This window comes from Sorex fumeus, unplaced genomic scaffold (assembly GCF_029834395.1).
Source record: "Sorex fumeus unplaced genomic scaffold, SorFum_2.1 ptg000021l, whole genome shotgun sequence".
In the NCBI taxonomy this organism is placed as follows: Eukaryota; Metazoa; Chordata; class Mammalia; order Eulipotyphla; family Soricidae; genus Sorex; species Sorex fumeus.
This window is the reverse complement of record NW_026606078.1, coordinates 16524832-16533763: the sequence shown is the minus strand read 5'-3', so window position 1 is coordinate 16533763 and position 8932 is coordinate 16524832. Positions and strand designations below refer to the sequence as shown.

Below are 8932 nucleotides of genomic sequence, written 5' to 3'. Positions count from 1 at the left end.
TAAGACGATATTGAAGTCTTCATCTACTATGGTGTTGCTAGCACTGTCCTCTTTAAAATCTGTTAGCAGTTGTTTTAAGTATCTAGCTGTTCCTTCATTAGGTACATATACATTTAAGAGTATGATTTCTTCATGTGGAATGTATACCTTGATGAAGAGAAAGTGGCCCTCGCTGTACCTTCTAATCTTTTTCAGCCTGAAATTAATGTTGTCGGATATTAGTATGGCCATCCCAGCTTTTGTGAGGGAGCTGTTTGCTTGCAGGATTGTTTTCCATCCTTTCACTTTGAGTCTGTGTTTGCTCTGATTGTTCAGATGAGTTTCTTGTAGACAGCAGAATTCTGGTTTCAGTTCCTGACCCCATTTTGCCACTCTGTGTCTCTTGGTAGGTGCATTTAGACCATTGACATTAAGGGAGATTATTGTCATGAGGTTTTGTGCCATCTTCCTTTAGGAGTTGATTTACACGTGTTTTCCTTCTTATCTTACAGGAGCCCCTTTACTTCTTCTTTTAGATTTGGTTTTGAGTGTATGAAGTTCCTGAGTTTGTGTTTATCTAAAAAGTGGTGTATCGTTCACATCGAATTTGAGTTAGAGTTTAGCTGGATAGAGTATTATCGGTGAGGCGTTCATTTCTTTGAATTTTTTCACTATATACAACCGTTGCCTTCAGGTTTGGAGGATTTCCACTGATAGGTCTGCTGTGAATCTAAGGGGTGCTCCTTTGTATGTAATTTCCTTCTTTGACCTTGCTGCTTGTAATATTGTGTCTCTGTCCACAGCATCCATCGTTCTGACTATGATATGCTTGAAGTGTTTTTTCTGGGGTCTAGTTTAGCTGGTACCCTTCTGGCTCCTTGGAACTGAATGTCTGCTTTCCTTAACTCTGGGAACTTTTCAGCAATGGTTTCTTTTACTCTAGCTTTTTCATTGGGGTTGTTTCCCTTTCCTTCTGGTACTCCAATGATTGTAATGTTGTTCCTCTTGGCGTCATCCCCTAGGTCTCTGATTCTCCTTAGAGCCATTTTGATGTCTTTTCCTATTGCTTGTTCTTCCCAGTGGGAGTTCTGTTGCTCATCTTCAAGCTCGCTGATCCTCTCTTCTGCTGCACTTATCCTATTGCTAAGGGCACTTGCTAACTTTTTAATTTCATCCACTGAATCCTTTATTTGTGACTCTTCTTTTTGTAGCTTTTTAATATTCTGTTCTCTTTTCTTCCTGTATTTTCTTGGCTCTCTGTTCTATTGTTTCTTTCATTTCTTATTTTAGTCATTGGATATCTCTTCCATTGATTCTTTGAGTAGATCCTTGAACACCCTCTGCATTTTATCCTGGAATTCTTTATCAATGAGAGCGCAATTGTGGACAACCTCGATTGAGAATTTTTCTTTTCTTCATATTCTCCTTGTGGTGGAGATTTGAGCTTTAGGAGGTACTTTTTAGTTTTGAGCTTGTACAGCACATTTCATACAGGTCTTTTCTTAGAAATGGAGTAGGCGAGTGGAATGTTGTTGTATTCTAGTAGAGGTGGTCAGACATTTTTAGTCGGTATTAGGCGACAAAGTGAGAGATGAAAGTCCTGAGTGCCCAGATTGGGAAATATAACTGCGGCTGGCCACCCAGGAGAAGGCCACGCCCACTTCTGGGAGGACACACTCCCTATATGGAGGCCACGCCCCTGGCCCATCCCAGGGTTACTCCCACCCAGGTTCCTGGAATGTAGGAGGAGGGATGGAAAATCCCATGGAGCTGCCTCAAGTGTCCCCTTCTGGAGGGTGTCCAGTTCTGCAGGAAAACGCGGGGAGCTGGGGGTGAGGAGTGGTGAACCTGGCTTGTGCTCCCCCTACCCACCTGGAGGGGAGGCGCTGATTGGGTGATGGACAGTCCCAAGGAGCTGCTGCAGGTGTTCCCCGCAGGTGTCCCCCTGTGGAGGGTGTCGAGTTCAGCGGGAAAAGGCACGGGGCTCTTGTTTTATTTTTACTTTATGTTCCAATCTTAATGGTATCACCAGCTACTCAGTCAACCTAGCTAAACCCTAAAGTCTCTTCCACTTTCTCCTGCACAAGTCTCTGCTTTCTGACAAAAGGGAGGACCTCAGAATGCTGACATAAATCTAATACCCAGGGCCGCAGGAGATAGTGTAGTGCTTATGGAACTTGTGTCACATGCACTCAATTTGACTCCCAGCACCACATGATTGCCAGAGTATCAAAGGCTGTATAGCATAGGAGGACCCCAAGCACCATGGCCACGTTTTCTGAGAATTGTCTGTAGGGCCCCCACACCTCCTGAGCATTGCTTTAGAGACTCTCCCAGAAACCAAAAAATATGTAATGTCCCAGAAACATGTACTTGTCTTAAATAGGGAGCCTCACTTGAAGTGAGGTTCACAAGGAAATATTGCATGAAAACATAAATCAAAGAGTAGGGGAGACAGTGCAAATCATGTGAGTACAGATCATATATTTGGTGAAATGAGTTAAGATTCAGATGCCCTAGTCCTCGCACCAGGGATATTCCTTCAAAAATGCCCCAATATACTGGAAAGGTTCTAGAACATTAGATGACTGAAACTCAGTTATGAGCAACTTTGTAACTGTGTATCTCTTAGTGATTCTAATCGTTAAAGTAAATTTTAAATATACCCATCAAAGTAACCTTTTTACCACTAAATGGGAAAGATACTTTCTAATACTTATCCTCACGAAATGCTCAACAGAGTGTGACACTTGCCTGGAAATGTCCTCCCTTGCATTTTTCTCATGATACTTATTAGTACTTCACTCTTCTGTTTCTTCCCTTTTCTCATGCCAAAGCTTCGCATCTCCCTTGCAAGCTCCTGAAACATTATCCATTCAACATTGATGCACTTTGCCACTGCTCCTCTTGGCGTCTTGTCCATGAACTGATTCTAAAACATAACATAGCTGCAATTACAGTATTCATGCCAAAGACAGTCATTGATATATCTTTGGGTTTAGCTTTCTACAAGCTATTGGCACACAGGCGAGTAACATTTTTTTCCTACAGAGAACACAAAAATAGTTATGCTGGGTTTTAAAGTTCCATCAGTATTTTTAATGTTTTATTGAATATCTGTGATATAGACCATTACAAATCTATTCATAATTTAGTTCCAGTTATACAACGATCCAACTTCCATCCTTCCTCTAGTGTACATTTCCAAAAACCAATATTCCTGGTTCCCTAAAACCATCCCCCAACAAACTACCCCCACCCCCAGCCTGTCTCTATGTCAGGATCTTTGATTCTTTCTCTTTGTCTCCTTTTTATTTTGTGCATTAAGGGTCTCATACAGGTAATAAGAGGTCATCATCTTTGTTCAAGGAATTGAGCATTTTTATCAGGAAGGTAAGGTTGGAGTTTAGCTTTGAGGTATGGAAATGACTGCTGAGGCTTCCATAAGTACAGGGCAGTGAGTGTAGGATGCCCATCCTGCCCAGAGAAAGCCTGGAGATTTCAGTCACAAAACACACATATCCGAATTTTCAGCTGTTATGTTTCAGTGAGAGCCATCCTGAGATGGTGGAAACCAGAGGAGGGCATGGTGGCGATTTTGTATTGTGGGAGAAAGTGGCTGCACTGGGTTCTGGTTGGGTGGGCACCAAACTAACCTGCCTCCCTCCGATTTACCCTAGTGTCTTCAGCCTTTTGCAGTTCCAAGGTTAACTGTGGCTGTTGATATCTTCCAGATTTGTCTATGGGTTTCTGAAACAAGACCAATCCATTAGCCTGTATAGCTGAGCCAGGGGTGGTTTGTTAACATGGCTCCCACATATCTTTCGGGAGTTTAATTTCTCGGGAAATGTAGTCCTGAGTTGTTGGGAGCCAGCCAGAGGCACAGTGGCCATTTGAGGTTATCGGGAAGCATGAAGACTGTTGATGCACTCACCTGAGGGTACAGATTGACTTCCTGCAGGCACTGCACAACCAGACTACAAACATTCATTGAATGAATTAACGAATAATCAACATTTTCAAAATGTGTCTCTTTCTTGCATTTTAGAAGGGTAACTTCTAACAGGAAAATAATCTTCACGGTGTAATCAAGACCTATGATTTATTCTTAATATATTTAATAAAAGCTAAACATTTTGGAAATTTATACAAAGAAATTCTTTTAAATTATCTGTCTTCATAATTTACTTGTAAATTACTAAGATATCACTGTTTCTTCCACTGTTCTTAGCATAGAAATTTACAGACAGAATGTGCTAAGTAAAAATTTATTTTGGCACTTCTGTTCAATGTAGTACTGGAAGTACTTGGAATAGAAAATAGATAAGAAAAGATATTTAGGGTTTTTCATGTATGAAAGGTAGAAATAATCTCTCACTATTCACAGAAGATATCATACTATATTTAGAGAATACTAAAATCTCTACGAAAAAACTCCTAGAGGCAATAGACTTTTATAGTAAAATTGCAGGCTATAAACTCAATACCCAAAAGTCTATGGCTGATTTATATGCAAATAATGAGAGAGAAGAAAGTGAGATGAAAAAGCAATCCCATTCACAATCGTGCCTCAGAAAATCAAGAACTTGGAATCAGCTTAACTAGGGAGGTAAAGAACCTATACAATAAGAAATTAAAAAAGGACACGAGGAAACGGAAACATATCTCCTGCTTATGGAATGGGAGAATTAACATTGTCAAAATGGCAATTTTCCAAGAAGCATTGTAAAAATTCAACTTGATCCCTATAAAGATACCCAAGACATTCTTCAAAGAAATTGATCAAGCACTCCTGAAATTCACATGGAACAACAAACGCACACGAATAGCTAAAGCAATTCTTGGGGAAAAGACAATGGAGGCATCACCTTCCCCAACCTCAAACTCTACTACAAACGATAATAATGAGAACAGCATGGGACTGAAACAAAGGCTCAGCTGCAGACCAATGGAAAAGGATTGAATATACTGACACACACCCTCAAATATATAATCATCTAATCTTTGATTAGGGAGCAAGAAATATGAAGTGTTTCAAGAGAGTCCTTCTAAACAAACGGTGCAGAAAAAACTGGACAGCTATATGCAAAAAAAAAAAAATGGCTCAAACCTCTACCTAACACCATGCACAAAAGTCAGATAAAAATAGGTCAAAGTCCTCAACATCACACCAGAATCCCTCAGGTACAGTGATGACAAGGTCAGCCAATCCCTCCACGACATTGAAGCTAAAGGTATCTTCAAATATAACATGCAACTTGCCAAGCAACTGGAAACAGAGATAAACAAATGGAACTATCTTAAATTAAGCAGCTTCTGTACCTCAAAAGAAACAGTGACCAGAAACAAAGACTCCACCATGCGGGAAAGATACTCGCAGAAGCCTACCAGGTTCTCTGAGAGTGAGAACTGGACAATCAGAGTTGCTGTCTTCTAAATAAGATCCAGTCTCTGGATGTTGGCTATTGATGGCATTACATGGATCCAGGGGTAGATCGTGGTTTTAACACTTAATTACTAGAAGATGGAGGATCTGGAAGGAGGGGGCACAGTCTTGATCTGAGCAGCCATGGAGATCTCATCCCCCGTTCCCGCACATTTGGGTTCCTCTTCCAGTTCCTTCATGCATGAGGCTCCTTCAAGCTTGGGAAGAGTGGTCTTAAGCGTACCTATGGCTGGTTGCAGAGGTCTTCAGCTGCTGGGGCTATGCTCAGGGCGGTGAGGGAATCTCACCCCGCCATCTCCAAGGGGCCCCAGTGAGGAAAGCCAGGTGCGAGGTCAGGAGACTGTTGTTTTAGACATATTTGGAATTAATTTTAGATCGAAAAGTACGCATCATTGAAAATACTTATGTGCTTAGTAATAAATTACTACAAACTTGTTCAATCACGTCAGAGACCCCACTCTGCTCAGAGAACTAGATTTTTAATTACAGATCCGTTTTGCCCATGTGTCATGACTAAGAATCACTATCAGTAGATATGAAACTCACTATACACAAAGATGCACACAGGTTACTATGAGTCATCTATGTTGTTAATGTGAGTTAGCCATTAAACTTCACTGAGACCCTTTGTTCTGTCCTTTATAGGAGCCACATGAGTCTCACCTTCCGTTCAAGTTGAACTTGTAATAAGGTGGAATGAAATCATCAATATGCTTCTCACGTCATCCTTCAGGAGAAAAATCCTACATACATTCAAGGTGGTCAAAGTGCAGACAACACCATCCACCTTTTCCTGGAGAAGTACACGGGACTGAGGTGAGAACAGCAAAAGGCTCTAGTTTAATGGTCTTAATTAAGGTTTCAGGGAACGACATTAAACAACCTCATATACCATCTTCCAAAAGAATTATTTTGTAAAACTGATGCCTAGGGTATGGTAAAAGATAATATGGTAAAAACCATATTTTTCTTTCTGGGACATTGAATTTCTAAATCTATTTATTCATGCTGCTTTGAAATACATTCCTTGATTAGGAATCATTGTCTGCCATAGGAGTGAGGAAGGACAACACTCAAAGTAATAAGAAGAGAAAAATATGGAAAAATTAACTCCTACTAAGTTTAACACATATACTAAAATTGAAATGATAAAATGATGAGCATGGTCCTTGCACAGAGATGATATGCAAACTTGTAAAGCAGTCCATATTTTTGTTGCAAGAAGAATGAACAGGTCTACTTTAAGCTAAGACAATCCCCACAAGTACAAAAATTCTACATAAAGAGAGCACAAATCCACACCACAACAATCTCTCTCAATGTCAATGGACTAAAAGTGCCAATTCAGAGGCACAGAATGGGAAGATGAATTAGAAAACTGAAACCAACATTCATTCTGCTGCATGCAAGAAACACGTCTGAACAATCAAAGCACCCATGGGCTAAAAGTAAAAGGCTGGGAAACAAGTTTTCAAGAAAATATCACCTCCACAAAGCTGGAGTGGCCATACTAGTATCAGACCACATGGACTTCAGGCTAAAGATTATCAGAGACAGTGAAGGTCATTTCTTAATGATCATGGGATATGTACATCAGAAAGAACTCACCCTCCTCAATGTATATGATCCTAATGACAGACCAGCAAAATACTTAAAAACAACTTCTAATTGACTTATAGAAAAACATTGATAGCAACACAATACTAGAAGGAGATTTCAACACTTCTTTGTCACTTCTCCATAGATCAAACAGAGTGAAGCTCAGCAAGGAAATATTTTCTTTAAGGGGAGTAATGAACAACCATTGGCTTAGAGAAGAAATCAAAGAGGAAATAAAAGTTTCCAGAAACAAATGAGAATGAGGACACGAGCTACCATAACTTGTGGGACACAGCAAAAGCAGTGTTAAGAGGAAAGATTATAGATCTGCCAGAATTCATTAGGAAGAAAGAAAGGGCCTACATGAATAAATTAGAGCTCAAGATTTTGGAAAATGACCAACAAAAGTAGTCCAAAATAGGCTGGAGGAAGGAAATAATAAAACTTGTACCAGACATCAATGAGCTAGAATCCCAAAATACAATCCAAAAGACCAATAAAAGCAAAAGCTGGTTCTTTGAGAAAATAAATAAGATCAATAAACCATGAGAAGCCTCTCAAAGAAACAAAGAGAAAGAATTCTAATAAATCGAATCAGAAATGCAAAGGGGGTTATCCTAATAGAAACTACAGAAATACATAGGATCATCAGAGATTATATTGAGATTCTTTGCAGAAGGAAATGAGAGAATTTTGAATAAATTGATAAATTATTGGATTCTAATTACCTCCCAAGGCTGAACCAAGAAGATTTGGAATACTTGAACCTATCACTAACAAGGAAATTGAAATGATGGTCAAAAGTATCCCTGCAAACAGAATCCATGGCCCAGATGGATTCAATAGTGAACTATTTCAAACCTTTAAAGAGGAACTGCTTCCAATATTTTTAAGATTTTCCAGGAATTGAAGAAACAGAAATACTCCCAAATAGTTTCTATGAGGCAAAGATCACCCTAATACTCATATCAATAGAGACACCACAAAAAAAGAAAATTACAGACCTATTTCCTTGATGAATACAGATACAAAGATTTTCAAGAAAATACTAGCAAAGAGAATCCAGAAACTCAACAAAAGATCACACACTATGACCAAATAGGTTTAGCTTGGGGATGCAAGGATGGCTTAACATTCTCTAATCAATCAACAGAATACACCATCTCAATAAAATAAAGATAAAAGTCATATGATCATATCAATAGATGTAGATAAAGCATTTGATAAGATCCAGCACCCATTCATGATGAAAAACTCTCAACAAAATTGGAGTTGAAAGTACTTTCCTCAATCTAGTCAAAGCAAATTACCACAAACCCACAGCAAGCATTATTCTCAAGGGGGAAAAACCAAAGGCTTGGAGCAGAAATCAATGAGCTAGAATCCCAGAATACAATCAGGCACAAAACAAGTTACCCACTCTCACCACTCCTATTCAACATAGTACTTAAAGTACTTGCCATATGATTTCGGTAAAAAAAAAAAAAAAAGATATCAAGGGCATCCAGATAAAAAAGGAAGAACTCAAGCTTTTACTATTTGGAGATGACATGATACTATACTTATAAAATCCCAAAGAATGTACAAAAAAGCTCCTGGGAACAATAGATTTGTTTAGTAAAGTAGCATATTACAAAATCAATATCTGGTACTCCATGGCTTTCCCATATATTAATAATGAAAGAGAAAAAAGAGATAGAGAAAAACAATCCCATTCACAATAATACCTCAGAAAATAGAGTATAATAGAATCAACTAAAAAGGTTAAGAAATTACACCAAAAAAAAAAACCTACAAAACACTACTTCACGAAATAAGAGAGTATATGAGGAAATGGAATCACATCCCATGCTCATGGATTGAGAGGTTTAACACTGTCAAAACGGCAATCCACCCCAAAGCTCTATA

The 8932-nt window shown here is 39.0% G+C and overlaps 1 pseudogene; it reads left to right on the top strand.

Annotated features, from left to right (window-relative positions):
* The first annotated feature begins 6545 nt into the window (after positions 1-6545).
* LOC130023029 (uncharacterized) lies at positions 6546-6639 on the top strand (annotated as a pseudogene).
* The last annotated feature ends 2293 nt before the right edge of the window (positions 6640-8932 follow it).